Below are 23,697 nucleotides of genomic sequence, written 5' to 3'. Positions count from 1 at the left end.
ATTTTTTTTAGAAACCTGTTACAGACCAATGTGACCCGCTGCAACAACTGCACAGATTTGTGCGCGATTATGTTTTGGAGAGTGGATAACTACTCTATGATTGTGCCTGAGTTGCCTTCTTGTTTCCTTGGCTTTTTACGAGGGATTACTCCTTTGGTCTGTAACGTCCTTCGTCCATATGACATGCGAGACTCTTCGAGGTTTCGAGTCATTCTTTACGCTGAATACGCGTTGGCAATCTTCCATCACCTTTTGGAGTGTGAGCTTTTGTCCGCTTTTGAGTCTTGAGAGAACTCATCTGTGAGTTTTGTTGAGATCCTGTGCAAAAATCAAACTTGAAAGCATCCGCTGATAGTTCAGCAGACGAAAGTTGTCGTAGTGTTTGTTAACAATGGACGCAAAGGTGAGATAATCTTCATCTTTGTGTTCTGCCAGGTTGACACACTTCCATCTCCGGTGAAAAAGTTGTATTTGGGTCGAAAAATTGAGATAAAAGTTTTTTTGTCATTGCTCCAATCTTGGCAAGCAACTGTGAACAAGTTTTTGTATTGCCTGTAAAAATTGTCAAACGTTTTATTCTGCTCTGGTACATAGGTTAACGTTTCAATCAAATTCCATATGGTGCTTTAGGAAAAAGCTGCGCTGTTATCAGTGTTCCATTATGTTCAAAATTTTTTTTTTAAAGTTCCTCTTGTCCTTTTTGCTGTTGTTGCTTTTCATCTTGTTCCTAGTGGAACTGCAGAAAAAGTTGTTGCTGAAACTGCAATTGAAATTGCAACTGGAGCTGTTTATTTTGTTCTTTTAAATTTTCCTCTGCTTTTTGCTGCACTTTGAGCAACTGGGTGATAATGGTCTTCCAATCTTCCAGCTTGAATATCTACTCCAAGCAAATGACAAAACCTTTTTTTATATATGAACACTGGAAAAAAAAAATCTTGTAGGGAACAAAATGTCCTATCTTTTTTTGTATGTGTATATAAATTCTGTAAATTTATATATTTATATATATATATATATATATATATATTAGTCCTAAAAATAGATTGTGTTTTAAAGAGGAAACTTTAAATTTAACTTATTTTGGCCGACGAAGAATGTATCTAGCCTTTATTTGTTGTTGTTGTTTGAATTGTCGCGAAGGCAAAAATGAACAGCGCGCGCAAGAGAGAGAGTGTGTAGGAAAAGAGAAAGAGGAGGAAAGAGTGGAATAAAACATTCAGATATTAACACCTCCCACCCCCTTCAGTATGAGTTAGCGATTTGGCGAGGTCATCCGGTCAACACACATTCTAACCCCTTTTGGCTCTGGAGGGGGTAGAGTCTAGAGCCAAAAAGTGAACAAAGGGAAAAGGAGAGACAAGCGAATTATGGATGGAAATGGAGAAGAGGAGGAAGAAGGAAAACAAAGGACAATTTTTTTTTTTTATAGAGCACACTTCTGAAAAACCATCATGGCGAACAGACGGTGAGCCCTGCTTCAGATTATTGCTGATAATGGGCATAAGCTTGGACGGGTGCGGACACTTATCGATTTAAAACTAAACGGGGAAACTGATTTACAATGGACTAAGGATTTGAACAGAATAATCTGAAACAAAAAGAAATGACATACGAACTTTATAAATCAACATTTGAGTTCTCGGAATCAATTGCCCAAAATGAAGAAAAAGAAACCTTGAAATAACAGACTGGTGAAGAAACCTCAAATAGAAAAAAAATATGAACTGTAAGTCCTCTCTATCCACATGTCTCTTTCGTGCGATGTATCAGCGATTCGTTTATTTTGCCATTTTTATTGTTTTTCATCAATGTATTTTCCATTTGCATTTTTGGACACAAGTGCAAGAACCCCCCCCCATCCTCATAATTTTTTTTCTTTTATTGTTTGGTTTGATTTTCTTTTTTTTTCACTCCCCCCCCCTTAGCCTATTTTCTTTGCAATAAAGCCGATTTAAAATTTAAGATCGCGTTTGACTCCGTTCTCTCTCACTGTGTTTTGTATCTATTTTATTTTATTTCACTGGTCTGAGAAAGGTGTTCTCCTCCCCTCTTGTTTGATATACCGCATGTGTTCGAACCTGAGGACCAAGATTTATTTTCCTTTGTATTTTTTATTTTTGTTGCGTAATCATCCTCTGTCGTTCCCAACGTAACAATATCTATATATAAACTACTTCATTTACTCACATAAAATTTATATACGAAAGTATAAATTTATGCGTAAACTTCATTTACTTCAACAGTGCTCAATACGTAGGTAGAGCTAAAGCCTGAAGAATCCTAGAGTGGATGAAACGCGGAATATTCAGTTTAGCTTAATCGCCATATATATTTTATAACTTACTATAATAATAATAATATATATATATATATATATATATATATATATATATAATCACCTGGGGTTTTCAGGGCCAAAACATTGACAGCCGAAATAAAAATGGGGGGGGGGGGAACTTTGCCAAATATTTAACAGTGAACGAAAATAGTATCTGTCTTCTAGCAAAAAAAAAAACTAGCCCTTTTTTTCATAAAATAAAAAAGTTCACTTCCAACAACAGTCAGGGAAAAAAAATTTTTTTTTCAGTTTTTTTTCTGATGAAAAGATTTTAAAATATGGTTTGAGTTTTCATTCTACCTTCTTGCATTCATTCTTTTTTTTTTTTTTTTTTGCACGTAGTTCCGACATCCATTATGACTTTACTTTTTTGTTTTCTTTTTCAAATTAACACCAGCCAGATTTTGGTTGTGAAATTCCATACGTCAATTCTTTTCGGTTTACTATCAATTGTTTTTTTGGACTTGCATATTTTCGCAGTCAGTCTGTTGTGGGAACACTGTGGTATTTTAAAATTTTAACAATTAATGTTGGAAGAAAAATGGTGCAAAATCAGATTCGGCCCCCCCCCCCAAAAAAAAAATAGAGGTAAGAATTACTCAAATAATCCATGCAGTAGAATTCTTGGTAAAAAAGGTCAAATTTGTATATGACAATAGAAATGAATGCGAAGAATGGAGAAGCTATTGAAGTTGTTCTGAAATTGATACCATTGGAGCACAAGGTGGAGCAGATGTAAGTGTGATTACAAGAATTAGGATTGGATAAAGTAAATTCAGGAAACTTCTGTTATTACTAACTAGCAGAGTGTTACTACTGTTGACCAATGGGTGAGTCTATCAGGCATGTATACACAGTATGATGTATAGAAGTGAAACCTGACCAGTGATAGTTGAGGATAGATGTTACATGGAGAGAAATGATATAAAAATGATACGATGGATATGTAAAAAATTTTAAAAGATGGTCTTAGTTCTGATAACCTCAAAGGAAGATTACATCTAGACAGTATAGGGGAAGTTTGTAGAAGAGTAGACAATATTTATGTAAAAATATGAATCTTTTGATTAAATTGTAACAAAACTGTCTTCAAAATACTTAAAACAATAAAAAAAATTTTTTTTAAAGTATAACCAGGCTTTAAAATGATTTTTTAAGGTTAAAAAAAACGAATTAGATTTCCAACTAAATATACAAAATTTTGCAAACTTTTGGTGAATTTCCATAACTTCAAGTTGACAAAAAAATTAAAATGGGAATTTTATCTAGTTTTCTAATATCTTAAGAGATTTTGAGTAACAATTTTTCACCTGGGTTTGCTTTTGATTTCATAATCCTAATGTTTTGCCGCACTCTAGCTGGTTGGTTAGTTTTGTCACTTCTGCTGGTTGGTTAGTTTTGTCATTTCTACTGTGGGTAAGTTGATAGCATTTTTTTTTTTTTGCATGACGTGGACTGTAGGTTTAAACTCCGCATGTCAATTTCTTAATTTTTTTTTAATGACTGCAACAAATTTTATAAGAATTGAAAATTTATGGGGTCTTTTTGGGGTTTTTTTTTCCCATGACATGGTCTGTAGGTTAAAACCCTGCACGTAAATTTCTTCATGTTCTTTTTTCGCTAACTGTAAAGAAGTTTATATGAAATAATTTTATAAAAGAAACAATAGGTTCTCTAGAATGCAATGTAGAATAACATATATTTTGGACTAAGTTACTGCATGGAGGCATGTGAAGCTTCCTCCTAGGCGATTTTATGGATTTCAATGACAAAATATATAGGAGTGTGAAATATTCGTTGATCATCATTCAATCCCGGGCAACGTTGGGTCTCCCTGCTAACTAGCAGGAAGACCCAATGTTGCCCGGGATTGAATGATGTGGAGTAAACCTACAGTCCACGTCATGCAAAAAACACTCAATCAACATGCTATCCATCAACATGCTATCCACAGTAGAAATTTCAAGGCCCGTTGTTCTATCATCGTTGCTAAGTGACGACATGGAAAAAATGGGTTTACTGATGATAGATTAAAATAATGGTTAGGATTATCGGTAATTATCAAGGACATTCCGAGACAAAACTTAACTAAGATCACTCCCAGACTTATACACTAAAGTTCTGTAAATTTAAAAGAAAATCTGTTCAGCTGTTTTGGATTCTATAAGGAACAAAAGCACAGACAAAGTTGCATTTATATAATTGTAGAGATATAAAGAATTTGAAGCATAAAACCTTTTTCCAAAATGACTGAATTCTGCATTAAATAACCCAAAAGTGGCTGATATGCTGCTAAACAAAACCAACCAACGAGCTAGCGTGCTGCAAAACATTAGGACTATGACATCAAAAGCAAACCCAGGAGAATCAAGCGGAGTTGAGGGTGAAATTAATTTTGAATAATTACTTTAAAAAATTCATATAAAAAAGGTTTTTCAATTAAATGTATTCACCCTTTTTTATATATAAGAATTAGACTGTAGGCTATGGCATGTCCGTTTGGTGAAAAATTATGTTACTCAAACAGAAAATATTTATGGTGTTTTATTGTCTTGTAAAAGAAAAAGGATTTTGTTTTAGACTTTGCTGAACATGATTGAGTTTTTGAGGGAACGGATAAAAACAATAACATCAATGTTTGGTGCATTTTTGATTAGGAAGCCAGTATCTTGAGTCTGATTAGGTAGCAACAAATACTCTAACAGGTATTACCACTTCAAGCCAAAGTGGATCTCAGAGCAATGGTAACTAAGGGGTAACTTCACATTCCCTACGGCCCCCAAACGGGGTCTCACCACAAGATGTCTTAAAGCCATGCCCAGGATCACACTAACTGGAAGTTGGTAGTCACGGCAACATTTTTGATACAATTGTAATCCATACTCGACTGCTAAAATTTCAATTTTTCTTCGTAACTATATCATGTTTGTAGAAAATTACGTTAGTGAAAAACGATCCATTGTTATCAATAGTAAATTATTGCATGACAAGTATTGAACATGACTTTGCAACTCCTCTTAAGATTGGATAATGTCACATTTGCTACTCGTTTTTATTTCAAAATTACATTTTTTTTTTCTTTTTACAAGGTGGTCACTACTTATCAAGGTCCGGAAGCCACTCAGGGATAAGGGTTATTGTAAGTACAGTACGTTAGTGTGGATATTTTAGAGTGTCTACTTATGGGGGTGGTTCATCAGGAATTTGTTTACGTTGGACTTGAAGACATCCAAGTTGTAGTCAGGAGGGAAGCAGGCAGACAGAACAGAGTTCCACAGGCGTGCAGTTCTAAGAAAGAAACTTTGTTCATGGAATCTACGTTTTGATTTAGGCACAGATAAAGAATGGGTAAAGTTTTTGACAGTGGATTCAGCTAGACGGGTGTTTTTTTGTAAAAAATTGGCGAGGGGGGACCAGAGATTGGAGTTCAGACGAGCACTTGCCATGGAAATAACGATAAAACAAAGATAGGCTTGCAACGTCTCTTCTGTGGGAGAGAGGTTGCAGGGAAGAGAAAAGGGCATCCCCCACTAAACCATGAAGCCTATTTTGTACTCTGTCAAGGCAGGATAGACTGTTTTTAGCAGCTCCTGCCCAGATATGGCAGCAGTATTCCATCCTTGGATGTACTTGGCTTTTATATAGATAGAGAATTGCATCACTAGTGAGATATCTTCTGGAGCGGTAGAAGGATCCCACCATCTTTTCAGTGACCTTAGCAACAAACTTGATGTACGTGTTCCATTTCAGATCAGGAGTGAAGGTCAAGCCCAGAAGCTTGTCAAAACATGGGGCTTCTCCTAGACGAGAGCCATCCATTTCAATTGATGCCAGATGGGGATCAGAGCGTTGATGATGTAAAGATAGGAGTTTGGTTTTAGATGCATTAAAGGTAACCAGCCACGTCTTACCCCACTGAACCACTCGTTCGAGATCAGAGGAGAGCGAATCAGAGAGAGCTTTGTCATATACAACCTTTGATGTGTTGCTGTAGATGGTTGTGTCATCAGCATAGATGTAAACGAATGATTTAAGTATGTGTTTAGGGATGTAGATCAGGAAGAGAGTTGGGCCCAGGACTCCAGCATTAATACTAAAGGCCTCTGATTTTTGTCCATCAACCACTACTCTTATGAGCCTATCAGAGAAAAATGATTTAATGATAGAGAATATTTCCAGTTATACCGTAACTGGAGATCTTGTGAAGTAGGCCTTTATGCCATACCTTGTCGAAGGCCTTTGATATGTCAAGAGCAATTGCCCTGGAAAGGAAGCCTTTGTCAAGAGATTCACTAATCCTATGAGATATAACTGTTAGCACATCTGCGGTAGATCTTGCAGAACGGAAACCATATTGCGTGTCACTAAGAAGGTTATTTCTGCTGAGATGGTTGACTATTTCTCTATTTAGTATGGATTCCAGCAACTTACTCATGACACACAGGAGACTTATTGGTCTGTACTGAGAGGGAGATGACTTATCACCTGAGTTCTTAAATACAGGGCATACTAATGAGGTTTTCCAGGGTGTTGAAAAGCACTTCTCTTTAAGGCAATGTTTAAACAGTTTCGTAAGTATGGAAGCAAGTTCTGGTTGAAGCTTTTTTAACACTATAATTGGGATGCCGTCAGGGCCAGTTGCTTTACTGGAATCAAGGTTCTTGATTAGCTTGGCGACCTCATGCACAGATATTTGTATGTTACCTAGCATGTTCTGTGTTATAGGAGGAAATATAGGGAGTCGATGGCCTTCGTCGCATAGGGTAGAATTAGCTGCAAAGTTCTTGGCAAATAGTTTGGTCCGTTGATAATGGTTGGGATAGAACGCACACTTCTGTTCAGGATCCTATTTGTTATTTGCCAAAACTGGTGGGAACCAAGCCGCTAATCAGCTACTTTGGATTTAACAGACTGGACATATAGCTCTCTTGCATTTTTTATTGCTCTTTTACAGTGGTTGCTGGCGTTCCTGAGAGCAGCTTTAGTCTCAGTGCATCTATTATGTTGGTAGCTATGGAAAAAGTACCACCTGACGAAATGTCATGAAACAACATCTAAGAAAGAGGAGGATAATAGTCCGCAATAAATAAATTAATAATACTCATCTCAATAATGAATTCCAATTAAAATAATATATATACCATTCGATACGGACCCGACCATGGAAGATCAGATAATAAATAAACGTGGATTTATAAGATCAAAAAATCCAACCTGGATCGCCCTTCGAGGCCTGTGGCGCAGTGGATAGAGATGTTGAATCTCTACGGTTCCAGGTGAGAATTGTCTGAAGATAGCGGTTTCAATCCTACCCAAAGGCTTACTTGGCCAAAACATGGTAAGACAACAACTATGGATGGCAGTAATTGCTGAAAATACAGTTAGGAGATTCGGAGTTCCTATCCTGTCGTGGTACCACCTGACAAAGGCCAGAGGAATAGTTGGCCGAAACGTTGTGAAACATTTAAGAAAGATGAGGATAATAGTCCGCAATAAATAAATAAATACTCATTTCAATAATGAATTCCAATTAAATGAGATAAATGATATATATAGTTAAATAATATATATGTAATTAAATGATATATATGTAATTAAATGATATATATGTAATTAAATGATATATATATAATTAAATGATATATATATAATTAAATAATATATATGTAATTAAATGATATATATGTAATTAAATAATATATATGTAATTAAATGATATATATGTAATTAAATGATATATATGTAATTAAATGATATATATGTAATTAAATGATATATAATCTTTTCTAACTTTGTCATAGCCTCATCCAATTAAATTAAGACAACTCCAATGTAATATGCAAATTAGTTAACATTCTATTTCAATGATGCAACTCAAAATGTTATCGTTTTCACATCAAGATCGGGCAAATAAAATTCCTACACGTATTTCAAACAAGCAGCAGAGATATATAGTTAAAAAAATAAACAGTTGGGTTAAAACTTTGACATGCTGATGTGAGCTTAAATATTATATTTCGTTGACTTTTCTTAACAGTATTTTTGGATTGATTACAAAGTATCAATTTAAACAAAGATAATTTTGCTACCAACCTCGATAAATACATATCTAATGTTCCCAGATTTTGAAAGTTGGACTTAAATAATATTTAAGCTGACAAATGAAACCGATTCTAACTTGTAAATTTTCATTTATTATTATTGTATCGTGTTATTTGTTATAGACTAATATATTTTGCTGCCATTTATTTCTAAGTGTTAATCTGGTCTACTGGTGTGCTAATATATAAACATTTTTGAAAATCACCTTCAAAGAAAAATCAGCTGAAGACAATAACTTAGAGAAAAAAAAAATAGTTATTCCTCTTAGCTAGGCACCACCAAAAATGGCCGAAAAATCAAGTTGTTTTTTAAAACGAAATTACATTTATTAAAATCCATTATTTCTGAGTAACTTTTTTTTTTCCAGAAAGATAAAACCCTTTTATCATATAGAAAACAGAATAATGTAAAACTTTTTCTACTATTTTTAATTAAATTTTAAATGTTAAATTTTCCCAAAATGTTAACAATTGACATTTTTTGTCTTGCACAAAAAACGTACATAAATATTTTAAAAAAAAAAAGGTTTTTGAAATAATTTATTTATTTTGTTGCCGAAAATGGGCATCACATGTAAGATATTTTATTCCATAATTGACAAAAAAAAAAAAAAATAAATAATTGACAAAAAAAAAACATCAGTTATTTCTGCCTCACCCTGTATATCTATATCATTAATTGCTGAATAGATATTTTTAAGTGCAACAAAATGCACATAAGATAAACCAAAGATAATTTTTAAATTCAATTTAAATGAAATTTTTATACTTGCTCTGTAAAGTTTTAAAAATTGCACTTTTAAAATTGATAAATTTCAAAATTAAATCTTGCACCTTAATTTTTAAAGTTTATAAAACATTGTTTAACCATTTTCATAATATGCAAAAAATCCTTTTCTAACTTGTACACTTCCCTCTGTATCTACAATATTTGCTTATATATACTAGCAGGGGTACCCGGCATTGCCCGGGTGTTTGTAGATGTGTGTGGTGTTAAATAAAAAAGAAACCGGGGGAGGGGTAGGATGGAACCCGAATCCCTGAGGTGAAGTTTGAAAATAAAATCGGCCAGCCAGAATGAGTTAGTGAAAGATGTTTGAAAGTTGTCGAGCGTTACGACGACAATGTAACCATTGTTATAAGCGAAGTAATCAAAACATCAAAAAAAAAAAAAAAACCGCAAAAAATCTAACGTAAGGCAAACGAACGGTGAAAACAGAAAAACGAACACGTGAAAAATGGCTTAAATGAGCCTGTTTCGAGATTAAAATTTTTAAAAAAATCTGTGGATACCCGGGTGTCGCTAAGAATAAGCGAAGTTAAAAACAAAAAAAAAAAAAAAAAACCAGGAAAACGAACGTTACGTGAAAAATGGCTTAAATAATACAGGGTTCAATATTTAAATTTAAAACATCGAAAAAAAAAAAAAAAAAAAAAAAAAAAAAAAAAAAAAAAAAACATCTAACACCACGATTCGAACCCAAAACGTTTAGATAATGAACAAATGCGTTAACCAACTGCGCTAAAGCGACGGAGATGAAATTTACTCGGTTTTTCAACTATTTAAAGTAAATCAGGTCACGAGGTCATGACGTCATCTGACGCATGCATAGAATAGGACATCGTTATGAGAAACCCGTTTTTGTTGACCCCCCCCCCCTGTGGAAAATTGTCAATTTCGGGGTTAAAAAGTTAACGTTTTTGGCCAATTTTTCGATATTTTTCAAGCGAAGGATGAGGCTTCAATATGATACCGAGTTTGTGAATTTTCGTCGCGTGTGTCCAAAGGTTTTAGCAAACACACAAACATACACACAAACATACATTTTCGCTTATATATATATATACTAGCAGGGCTACCCGGCGTTGCTCGGGACCGTATAAAGAATGAAAAAACAAAAGCAGATATTGAACATATGTTTTATTCTTAGGGGAGAGGAATCTTTCATCTCAAGTTTTAGCGTTACAAACAAACATTTGTCTTTTATATATATAGATAATGACAGGTTTTTTGGGGGCCCCCCTCGAAGATAACTGATCAGTTGACCAACTTCTAGTGGTCCGTTTGACGTGAAATTTCGATATTTGTCATCCGGGTGATGGGGCTTCGATATGATACCAAATTTGTCAAGTGTGGTTCCGTCTTTCAAAAGTTTTAGCGTTACAAACAAACATACATACATACACACAGACGTTTGGCTTTTATATATATCGAAGATATAAGATATATATATATATATATATATATATATATATATATATATATATATATGTATAGCTAAATGCGTTAGAGGAAAAGAGTGAGCTCAATTCTATAAGGGGACACTTATCTGGACAATACAAAGCTCAACAAGTATCCTTGGAGCTTATACAAGAAATCTGTCCCTTGTTTTAAAAACGAGAATGTATGTATTCTGCTGTTAAGGTCTTGCTTATTCATAAATAACAGATCGCTGGCCCTTGTAATCAGGTAATTCAGAACTTTAATGTGAACTTTTGCAGACATTTTCCTGTAAAGGAGTTTTAAGCACCCCCCCCCCCAGGATATTGTTCTCCGAACTCTTGTTTTGCCGGCTAATCCCATATATATCTGTATGTGTGTAATATATACTAGCAAAAGTATGCGTCATTGACTGGGTTCAAAAACAGCCTACAGAAAATGGACTCTGATTTATGAAAGTATGATAGGTTATGAAAAGGAAGGGCTGTAAACAGATAGCTTCGAATTTGGGGCTATCAAAACCAAAGCAAAATATGATGAAAGTAAAAATAAAATAGAGAAACCCCATAATTTATTATACCATAACTGTTCACACTGAAACACTTATCACAATATTCTGTGGATCTATATTAAAAAACCTTGTTAAACTGTGTGACATATTTCCATTCTATGGAGGTCAGGCACGAACGAACACCCCATAATTTTATTATACCATATTTCTTCAAACTGAAACATAATTATCAAAGTATACTTATGCAGATAGATATGAAAAGTCTTTATTAAAGTTTGTGCCTATTTCCATTCTATGGAGGCCAGGCGCGAACGCAGATCCCACAATTTTATTATACCTATTTAAGTTAAAACATACTTATCAAAGTATTATTATGTACATCTATATCAAAAACACTTGTAAACGTTTTTTTTTATTTTTAAATCTTATTTCCATACTTTGTGGACCAGGCACGTACGCAGACCCCACAATTTTAATGAATCATCATTCTGCCAGATCAAACATACCCATTCCTGTGTCTCGATACATCTTCTATCATTATATGTGATCAGTTTTCTATAATAGTCAACTATACAGGAGCCTATTCGTGACCAGACACACACAGACAGTCAGCTTTATATTATAGATATATGTGTGTACGTGTGTATATGTATGGGTACATATATATTATTCTAATCTTCTGTACCACTTTCTCGTGTGCTTGCACCCTAGTTATCCAACTCTGCCAACGAAACTTTATTTTTGTATTTTTTATTTCTTTTAATTTTTTTTTTTTTTTTGTTCTTTTCACTTCACCCTTTATCCCTTAATTGTATTTCATGTGTTATTTTGACCTTGCCTTTGTCTGTACCCCTTATTATTGTTATGATTATCACCGTCATTGCTATTATTATCATTGTCATTATCATCATCATTGGTATTATTGCTATTGGTAATATCATTATTATTATTATTAGCATTATTATTGTTAATAGTACATTTCCCCCTATTACTCCACTGCGCCAATCATCTACATCCAAAAATCTATTTTGTCATGTTAGACACATCCAAAGGCATTGCTACCCTATCTTTCTACCTCTGCCTTATACCCAAACCCCCTCCTTGTATATATAAGAAAATATTGCCACATATTACCTAACATACCATACTCTGAAATCCAGTATTATAGCCTTACAACTACCCCTCCCAAAATTATACACTACTTTATAGTACTCTTTGTCGTCTCGGTTGCATCTGTCAAAAATGCCCCTCCATAGATAATAGACACCTTACACACCGTTAAAATAGAATCACCACCCATCCACGCTATACCCCCACTTTAACCCAAAAACATATACTCCATACATTTAAGACTATGACAAAGACCCTATATACCTTTTTACATCATACTATCTATAATATGCTCCTCCTTTATTTAGAATTCGATAAAGCTCCCAACATCATCTATAATTTGATTTGATTTATTTCATTCCTAATGAATCCAACGCTAGATGCCGCATCTCTACTCTTCTGATGAGAAGCATTAGGCTTCGAAATGCCTTGGCATAAAGAGTCCCTTCTATCCCAACTAATTGTTTGTATTCCCTTATTGAATAAATGAACCCATCTATATCCACCACACCAATATATAGTTTTGTGACTTCATTTCCCATTTCTATTGTTCTCATATATATATACACACACACACACTGCGTGTCAAATTATTGACAATAACATTTTTTTTTTTAACAGTTTCAGAAACTTACCGGTAGTTTCGTATCAAAAGCTTTGGAAATGTTGGCAATGCAGAGCTGCGCGTACTGTGAAATTTTCGTATTGTTCCGCGCAATGTAAACAACTTACGATCGTAATTGCTGAATACATGGTATTTGAGGTGTGTCAAATTATTAACAAGGCAGTTTGTTTCGTCAATAAAATGGGTTGTAAAGCTGGTTGGAGTAGTTTTGAAAAAAGTACTATTACAGAGCAGCTAGCAAAAGGTAAAACTACCCTCAAAATATTGAAAATGATAAGGTACCATCAAACCGAAGAACTTTGCCAAGGACCCTACAAAGATACGCAAGAGAGCTGATAAAGGTAAATCTAGAGTTGTTTCGCGCCATTCTCTACTCAAAATTAAATGTGAAGTTGTTAAGAACCCTGCGCAGACAAGTTGAGAAGTCTTTGACCAAGCCGGATTGAAGAATGTCTCAAAAAGTACTCAATGTAACCTTCTGAAAGTGGCAAAGTCTGTTAAGCCCGTGACAAAGCCTCCATTAAAGCAACATCACATATAAAACCGATTGAAATGGGCAGAGGACAACATGAAAACGGATTTTTCCAAAGTTGTGTTTACGGATGAAGTGCATGTCACTCTTGATGGCCCAGATGGACGACAGTCATCAGCATTTAAGGCGCCAACAAGGTGGTGGTGGGATAATGATTTGGGCTGGGATTATCGGAGGTACTTTAGTTGGCCCATGGAGAGTCCCAGAAGGTGTAAAAATGACGTCAAATGCTTATATAGCTTTTCTGAAGGATCACTTTTGAACCATTGCTGAAGAAGCAAAGGTTGGCGTTCAGAAGAACCATTATTTTTATGCAGGATAATGCTCTCTCGCATGCAGCAAACAAAAGCAAAGAGTATTTGCAACAACTAGGGTTCTCTGGGCTACGGAAGATGGAGTGGCCTGCGAATTCACCAAATTTGAACCTAATTGAGAACCTTTGGAGTATCATGAAGCGACACCTCTATGCAAGTGGATGCCAATTTAAGAGTAAAGATGAGTTGTGGGATGCTCTCGAAGAGGTATCGTAAGGAATAACCGTTGACGAAATCACAAATTTGACTAATTCTGTGGACCAACGTCTTTTACAAGTCATTCATAAAAAAGGATCGCATATCTCCTAATTATGTTAACGTAGAAATTGCTATGTATTTATTGTGTTCTAAACATTTTTTCCTAGTTCATTTAATGTTTGAAAATTATTTCAATAAACAAGTTATGGGTATATTGTGTTTTTTTTTCTCAACCTCGTTAATAACTTGACACACTGAAATCAACAAATATTCCTATCTTCTGCCATAGTTTCGCTAATACTGCATTAAATACTTTTATTTTCTGACTGGAGCAGCTGAATAGTATTGCAAGCACTTTTCCAAGTTTCATAGATTTTTATTCACTTGTTCCTTAAATATTTAAAAAAATGTAAACTCGTTAATAATTTGATACACAATGTGTGTGTGTGCGCGTATATATATATATATATATATATATATATATACATATATATATATATATAGAGAGAGAGAGAGAGAGATTGTTAAATAGTACGGAGTGTTTTTGCTTAATAATCTTTTTTTGTAATTTTTTCCATTTTTCGAATGGTCATTCTTTGTCTCGGTCGAATTTGTTTAGGAAAGTTCTGTAGTTGTTTTCGTCCATCAGTTTGTTTTTTTTTCAACTGATTTTCTTCAGGCATTTTTTTTTTTTACAGCTTCGTTTAAAATCTGGATGCTTTTATATTTTTCAAATTACATTTCAATTACTTGAAATAATGAAAGCATCTCATGAAAAAAAAAAAATGTTTTAACGTGTTAAGAATGTGCCTAAAATAAATGTACAATGGTTTAAAAGTGTGATTTACAAAATAGTATGGAATTTACAGTTTTTTTATTCTATTAATTTATAAATTTAAATTACCACATATATATAGATATACATATGTAACTATGTGTGCACACATATTATATATATATATATATATATATATAAATGAGAAGGCACAGATTATAGATCAAGTGAATTACCCTGTCAGATATTACATTGAGGTAATAGTTTCAGTAAAGCTCAATATTTAAAAAAATAGAGCAATATATAAGTTTAATAGTTAAAGTTAAATTCTGTAAATCAAAATATAAACACATATTTAAGAATTTATTGTTTAAAACAAGGAATATATATAGAGAGAGAGATTATGATTATTTCTATGGATTTTCAATAATGGCTCATATCGTCAGAGGTAATGAAATGCAGTTAGCAAAATGTTCAGCTATAAATAAACACGTAAATAATAAACTTGAAAAATACACCTATAAAGCTGGTATTTTTTGTTTTTTTCTCCAAATTTGTATACCTCAGAAAAATATTTCACATTTAGTAAAAATCATTCTTTGGGTGTTAAATTGTCAGTCCGACAAAATTATCAACACGATTTTTTAATGTTATGTATTAATACAGACCTGAAAATGAGTCAGCATTTTTTTTTAAACTGATATTTAAAAATTTCAAGATGTAAACTCCAGATTTAATTTATGATTTGTAAGATTACAGTATTATTTTTAGTAAATTATATAAACTTTCTTTGGATTATTGCTTTTATTAACATTACATATCTTTTTAATATGTTGGCATGAAAAAAAATGGAAGAGAATTTAAGAATTTACCGAGACCATTTGTTTTATTCGGTGTTGTCCAGGATAAAAAATTTACCGAGACCATTTGTTTTATTCGGTGTTGTCCAGGATAAAAAATTTACTGAGACCATTTGTTTTATTCGGTGTTGTCCAGGATAAAAAATTTACCGAGACCATTTGTTTTATTCAGTGTTGTCCAGGATAAAAAATTTACCGAGACCATTTGTTTTATTCAGTGTTGTCCAGAATAAAAAATTTACTGAGACCATTTGTTTTATTCAGTGTTGTCCAGAATAAAAAATTTACCGAGACCTATGTTTTATTCAGTGTTGTCCAGGATAAAACTATCCTAATCAATATTTTTCTGGATATTTTTATTTTAACAGTACTCTTGGCAGTTCTGTGAAGACTGCCTTACTAGCTTTATATTAAATTTATTAAGTGAGGGAAGAAGTAAGTTGGCATTGTTCAGGAGCAAAAAAAAAAAAAATTTCATCATTTTTCTTCATATTTTGATTTTAGTCATAGTTTTGTGAAGGTCTCCTTACAAACATTGCAGTATTGGGTAAGGGAGGCTGGAGGTGGGGATAATAAACTTTTGTTAAATATAGTGTTATCTTTATTAACATTAGTATATTATTTGACAAATGAGCAAGATTGGAGGGGAAGGAGGGGGAGGGTAATCGAATCTTTTGTTCTTAGAGTTGTCCGGGAGCAATAAATGGAATTATAGTATTACATTTTAATCTGTTCGAACTATTTTCATTATCAACACAATTTCTTTTCATATTATCGTTCAAGAGTAATTAATTGTAAGATCACAGTAATACATTTAAAAGGGATAACTATAATAAAAGAATTTTTTTCAACACATTTAATCAAGAGAGAAACGAGTTGAGGTGAGAGAGGGTTGGTGAAAAAAAAAAAAAATAGAAAAAGAAAAAAGAGAAAGAAAGATAGCTATGGTGAGAGAGAGAGAAAAGTGTAAAGATGTTACACCACAATAACTATTGAATTCGTTTGGCAAAACACGTTACTATTTGTCAGTCTCAGTGTCACTTAAATAATTGTACCGAAAAGTGATATGTAAAAAAAAAATTGGGGGAGCAATGCACATATATGCAATTTTAACAAATTGCTTCATTACTTATGCAGAATAGGGACCACATTATCATAGGCATATTTGGAGCAGGTAATGTAAATCACTGGTAGAAGCTGGACGAAATCTATGTGTATTTTTTGTTGTTTTTTCACAAAAACGTTGGACAAATTTTTCAATGAAAAATATTTGTTATTGTAAGAAAATACAGAGAAAAAATGAAAAATTTTTTTAAACTTTAAAATTGGTGCTTATTGCAATTTAGCAAAAAACAAAGATAAAAATTTTAGTGCCCGTTATAGAATGACGTTCTCATTAAAAAAAAAAAAAGACACTTTATTTAATCAAGTAGCTTTTTTTAGAAGAAAAACAAATTTTAGTGAGATCCCTTGCTACAAAGCCATTTTGGCTATTCCAGCTACGAAGAGAGGAGCTCCATTCTTGAAGTTTGCCAAAATTTAACAAGATTAATCTTAGTTTTTAATAATTTTAGGTATTCCTTTTTTCTTTGTTTTTGTAAAAAAAAAAAAAAAAAAACAGTCTCAAAAGTTAAAATTATAACTTCATTTTGTGTTTAGACAAACTTCCAAGAATTAGATGGAGTTATCTCCCCTGGCGACCCCCCTCTTTGTAGATGTAAATTGCCGGTAGTTGCAGAGCGATGAGTCTCACTAAAATTTGATTTTCCTCTGTAAAAAAACAAAACTACTTGATCCAATTAAGCAATTTTTTGGATAACTTCATTTCATATTTTTCTTTACCTTCATTTTTTAATATTTTTGCCAAACTGCATGGACACCATAAACTTAAAAGTAAAAAGAAAAAACTCATTGTATGGTAAGATATGATTTTTTTATAGCAAACAATGTTTTTTTTAATTATTAGTTTGATACAGGAACTAAAATCAAGTCGCAAAATTGAATTTCCATTAAAAAGCAATGTTATCGACTTAAGTGTCATGTCACAATTACTACATCATTACATAAAAAGTGTACTTTCATGATTTCACGAATCACAGATCCATTATTTTTTTTAAATGTAGCTTTAACAAGGGAAGTAACTCATCTTAATTATTTAAGTAAAACTTGCAATTTACTTTGAAAACTATAAATATTGGATATTTTGATAATTTCGACATAAGTAGATACAATTAGTTTTAATTGAAATTAAAGATTTCAATCTTTGTTATTTCAAACAAGTGCCATTTTTTATTTTATTTGCCTACTCGTTTTCAACCAATCTAGAGGATTAGAGTTTGCTTGTGTTTCAGTTAAAGTTAGCATCTAAATGTGTAGTGACCAGCTAACGGAAGTCGTTCATCACATTAACAAGTCTATTCATTGCGGGGACATTTTGATTGTGTCAACCACACACCTATGCAAACCGGTATCACACAAGGAAACACAGTTGTAATGCGTCACTCTGACACACAGATTTATGGGACAACATTTTCATCCCTTTGCGTAGGAATATAGTAAACAGACTGGAACATTCAAGAAAGCTGATATAGAAAGATGATGTGCCAAAATTTAAACAGAACAGCCAGTTTTTTTTTTTTCAAGACACTATCAACTGCTAGTACTCAAATTGGCACGGATTCAAGTGTCAGATAAAACTGCAAATGAATGAAGTATTCTATTTCTCATTAAAGAAGCTAATGTCAGCAATAATGAATAAACATTGTTTAAAACTTTTTCTCCACAGTAATTCACTTTCGTAAAGTTTTCGTCTGTAAATTACACGACCTTCCTCAATCATGAAGGATTTCTTCAGTCACTTAAAAACTATTAGTCATGCATTCACAATCAAGTAATATTCTTTCCCCAATCTTTGCCTTATAACACACATCTCACCATATTAATAAGAGACTCCTCTTAATTTCCTCCATTTATCAATCAAGAAGAACTCTGACTTGTATAATTCTAAACACTAAAAATGATTTTCTTCTGGTTAATAAAAAATGTTATTTAAAACACTATAATTGTTCATATTTGCTGATGTTTGTTTTTGATTGCTACAAAAAATGTTTCAACCCATGCTCTCGACTTTCTCAGAGACTGGTCAATCCATTTTCCTTCTACAACTGTTTTTTTTTTCTTTACCTTGCACATGCAAGTTTCCATTTTTTGACAAAATTCAACATTTGCTTTTCAGCTATATTTTGAAATAAAATCTTTTCATTTTTGTTCAAAAGATATAAAATTACTGGTGTTCAAAAGTCCTCAAAATTAGTAAGAAACAGGAGACAGTTTCTCATGATTGGCATAGTAACTTTTTCAACATTGAGGTTTTAGTAACGATTTCTTCTGATTAGCTGTTGGTTACCACAGCAACTTTTTTCATCGTTAACATCTTCATAAATCATAGTGGAAGCGTCATCGTATGCCATCTTATTTGGGTTATACAGAGAGATTTAACAAAAGTGATGCTCTGTGCCGTGCTGATGATATTTCACTTACGACGTCGCCCGTTAATTTTGTTGTTCTCTTTTTTTTGTCCTTTCTGTTTATTTACTTAATTATGTCTTATTTGATTTTTTTTTTTTATTTATTCAATTTAAGAAGTTGGTAATAATTTTTATGGAGTGTTTAACAATGCATATGATATCGAACACAAAAAAGAAAATATTTCCAAGCAAAGCCTGGAAAAATCATGGATTACATAGAAAAATGTGAGCATGAAAAGTAATATGGTTAAGATTAAACTTAAAAAAGGACTAGTTGTTAAAACTGGAAAAGAAAAAAGATATTCTAGTAAAAAAATATAACTTAAAATATTGCAGCATTAACAATTTATATATAATGTTAAATTGAATTTTTTGTTTTAATTTTTAATGCTGCAATATTTTAAGTTATAAATTTATATTTTTTACTAAAATATGTCTTTCTTTTCCAGTTTTGACAACTAGTTCTTTCACTTTTCTCAGCTTAATCTTAACCATATTACTTTTCATGCTCGCATTTTTCTATGTAATATATATTCTATGTAATATATATTTGTTTAAAAAAATTTGTTTACCAAACTCGTCTGTCAGTTTTTGGCCTACAGACATGAAACTAAATATATAGAATATTCGAACGCATGCGAAACTTTATATTTGGTTTTACCCAAACAAGGTTTCAGATGGGTTCGAATAATCTATATTCGAAATACACCAGGGAAAATCGGTGCAAAAGTGTGAAAATTAAAGTGAATTTACCAGGTAAAGGTTGAACGACGGCATTATGAATATGCATGCGTAACATTGCGCACCTCCAAAAGTCACCACAGAATTATCCCCCCCCATATGTAACACGATGTAACTTTATTATAAATTAATATTATCAATATAACTTTTGTACCATTGAAAAGAAAAAGGGCAAAATAAAGTAGTAATGATTTTTTTAAAATGTTTTCATTGTACGAAAATAATAAAATTGCAAGACGAAAATCATGTTTACATAATTGGCATTTTAAAATAACGTTCCCATGTAGTAAGCATTTCGAATGTGAAAACATACCCGTGTTTAATAAATCTAGGAAAAATCAACTAATATTCAGATTTTCGTGAAATTTTCGATACATCCATCTTAGAATGAAATTACATATAAAATGCAATTTCCCTATTTTTTTAGTGCGTGCCCCCCTATTTATTTTTTCGAAATTTGAACAAAATATATTTAAATCTATCGACATTTCTATTTATTATGAAACATAAGAGTTCAATTAAGTAAAAAATATTTATTTTTTTCAAATTTAAATACACATATTGAACAAAAACTTACCTATAATCAGTTGAATTGCTAAGAAAAAGAAACTTCCTAAAAACTAATTCATTTTTAAAAGATTAAAACGATTAAAATTCCATTATTTCAAAATGTTCTGTTACAACAGATTTTTAATTAATGTTTAAATTTTTTTTTAATATTAAGTTTTCATATAAACATGGCTCTTGTCAACTATTTTATCGTCAGATTAAAACTGATTTGAAAATATTATTGCACAAATATTAAGTATTTCGTAGCCCCCCCCCCTCATATTTTGTTTGTCTCTTTTTTCCAAACAAAAGTATGGAAGCCGAACATGAACATTCAGTAAAACCGTATTCCATATTTAATATACAAATATTTATAATATTATTAATCATTAAACTGTAAATCTTAAAACCTAACAAAATAATAACAAAGATTAATTATTAATTGCATTTTGAAAAAGATAAACAAAGGTTTTAAAAAATCATTAAGTTGCTTCTGCTTTTCCATAGTTCGTATAGTAAACAGAAGTCTGACGTCACAGAATCATGTGCTCCTTTTTTCACAATTCTTCACATTCGGTTGGCAGTGCCCAAGTAACGTAATAACTATTGATTCATGTTTTAATCTTTATAGTCTTGCAGCAAACATGCCTTCATAGCTCAGGCATTAGCGTCAAAGGAAAAAGTAAATCGTGAGCTGAACGTTTTGGTTTCGATTCTTGGAGTCATTTTTTTTTTTTTAACTTTAAATCATTACTATATATTGGCTCCAATATAATATAATAAATACAAAATTTGCATTAATCAAAAGATCATATTTAAGCGTATTTTACGACCATGCAATGCCGGGTGGCCAGCTAGTAATCTTTAAAAAAAAAATTTAAAAAAAAAGGCTAAATTCACGAAATTTGGTCTGAAAACGTAGAGTGATTTTAAAATGAGTGATCGATTTGCCAGAACGTTGCATTAGAAACTTCAGCACCTCCCCCCCCCCACAAATATTTAAACATTGATTTCTGTTTTCATTTATTTATTTAATTAATTTAATAAAATACTAATAAAATAAACACTAATCTACCAGATTAAAAATAAATAAATAAATAAATAAAAAATAAAAAACAGAAAAATTGAAAAAACTAAAAAAAATTTTTTTAAATGCGTGGGGTGGGGGTAAGATTCTAAATGAATGTTTGTCATAAATTATATTTTTTATAGAAAAAAAACTTTGGTGCTAATGCACTTACTGATCCGCGCTATTTTTTAAATCGTATTTCCAAGTTTAAGTTTTATATGTTTTTTTATTCAATTGTACAAAATAGGTACAAAACACCCTCCTCATGTTAAGAATGGCTTTTTAAATAACATTATTTCAGTACGGATCAATAAGTGCAGGAGGAGTACCAAAATCTTTAAAGTATGTACTTATTGAACCGCACCATTTTTAAATATTTTCAAGTTAAATTGAAGTGTTACGATTTCTTTTTTTTTTTTTAATTGAATTGTTATATGAAAGTACAGAATTATTACAAAATACTCATCTCCCCATGTTAAGAATTGCTTTCTAAATAACATTATTTCAGCACGGTCCAATAAGTGCATACTGCATAAGTATCAACTTTAATTTATTTGGTAAATTTATACAAACACCGTGACAGCGAATTAACCCTAACCCTAACCCTAACCCCTAACCCTAACGCTGTCACGGTGTTTGTATAATAATACCATTTATTTTGTAAAGTTTTAAAAATTAAACTTTAATTCAATGTTTTAATCGCTGGCGGCCATGTTTTGTTGTTTTTCTTTTTTGTGTGTTTTTGTACACAAGAAATCAAAGTTTAACGAATTTAAAATTTAATCCATTAAAAAGTAAACATAAACAGGCTAAAACGTAAATTGTCAGTAAATTAAGAGTAGAAAATTGGCTGCCAGTGAGAAAAAAATGAATAAAAGTTCAAATTTACTAACATTAAATTAGAATTTAAATTTCTAGGGAAATAAAAATGATGATTCAAGACGAAAAATACTAATAAAATAAATATTTTCATTTTCATTTTAAGTGAAAAAACATTTTCTTTAATTTGAAAGAAAAAACTTGAAAATGTATTACTTACGTATTGTTTTTAGAGATAATTTTAAAAATAACTTTCGATTCCGGCTGTTGAAATCTTCCAGAAAAAAATGACGATTTTGAAATCACTATTTATATTTTTCAGTTTCTTTTAAGATAAATTAAACGCCGGGTTAATTTCTTTCTGCTCTGACATGCGTGCATTCAAAACAAGAAAAGAGAAAAACATAGTTACGGTAAATGCGACATTACCGCAGATGACGGTTGGACAAAACAACGCAGAGCATGGTTTTATAAACTGTACGTACTACGTCACTGCATTTGTGCGTAAACGTCATCAGTCTATGCACAGCGAATACATAGGTTAGGGTGTATACGGCGAACATTAGGACATGGTAACCTTCAGATTATACGATGACAACGCGTTTCACGATAGAATCAGTTATTGTGCTAGTGATCGTGCCACCTACTTGCCTTAAATCTATGATATTAAGGCTGCTTACTAGGAGACTACACATTGTAGCAAAATTCCCGGGCATTACCTCTGCCTTTCAGAAATAACTAGCCTGGGTGCTCGGATGTTTGGAGATGTGTGTTTGTTGAGCAGGAAAAAAAAGTGGTAGTAGGCAGGCAGGCTCAAACCCGTACCGCAAAGAAGGAAAAGAATATGAAAAAAAAAAAAAAAGTGATGTCTTTGCTGTTGCGTCCATCGCCAAACCGGAAGTGACATGGGTTTTAATTAAGGCTAGTCAATCGAAAAGAGGGGATGACTTTCGAAAATATCGGTAAAAAAAGCGACCTCTTCCTGTAGAAAAGTGCCCAGTTGAGGATTAAGGAATTAATGTGTTTAGCCAATTTTTCGATATTTATTGTCCAAAGAGTCGAGCTTCAAAACAATACTGATCTCGTGAAAATCTGTTGCCTCTGTCGAAAGTTTTAGGCAGACATACATACATACATACATACATATACATACATACATACATACATTTAAACAGGCAGGTGAGATTTATATTATAGAAGGCGGAGGAGATAAATTTATTGTATTCAGGCACCTTATTATGAAAGTATTGACAGGACTATACAAGCGTTTTTATTCCCTATCTAGATTGCCAATTTTGAGAAGCTGCAAAACCCGACTTTGGGCGTTTGCTGAATGGCAAAAGTGTGTGAAGAGAGAGACACTTTTAATTTGTCCTTTGAGCTAGAATCAAAGTGTAGTGTCTGTTT

The 23,697-nt window shown here is 32.3% G+C and overlaps 1 protein-coding gene across 1 annotated transcript in view; it reads right to left on the bottom strand.

Annotated features, from left to right (window-relative positions):
* Positions 1-22,773, bottom strand: part of LOC145263665 (ATP-binding cassette sub-family B member 6-like) — a 240,895-nt gene extending 218,122 nt beyond the window's left edge. Inside the window, exon 1 of the mRNA XM_080120537.1 lies at positions 22,511-22,773. The gene's annotated coding sequence lies outside the window, so the exon portion shown is untranslated. The remainder of the gene's footprint in view (positions 1-22,510) is intronic.
* Positions 22,774-23,697: the final 924 nt, after the last annotated feature.

The sequence above is a fragment of the Euprymna scolopes genome, chromosome 39 (assembly GCF_053919585.1).
Source record: "Euprymna scolopes isolate OS-2025 chromosome 39, ASM5391958v1, whole genome shotgun sequence".
Classification (NCBI taxonomy): Eukaryota; Metazoa; Mollusca; class Cephalopoda; order Sepiida; family Sepiolidae; genus Euprymna; species Euprymna scolopes.
This window is presented reverse-complemented; position numbering and strand designations above follow the sequence as displayed.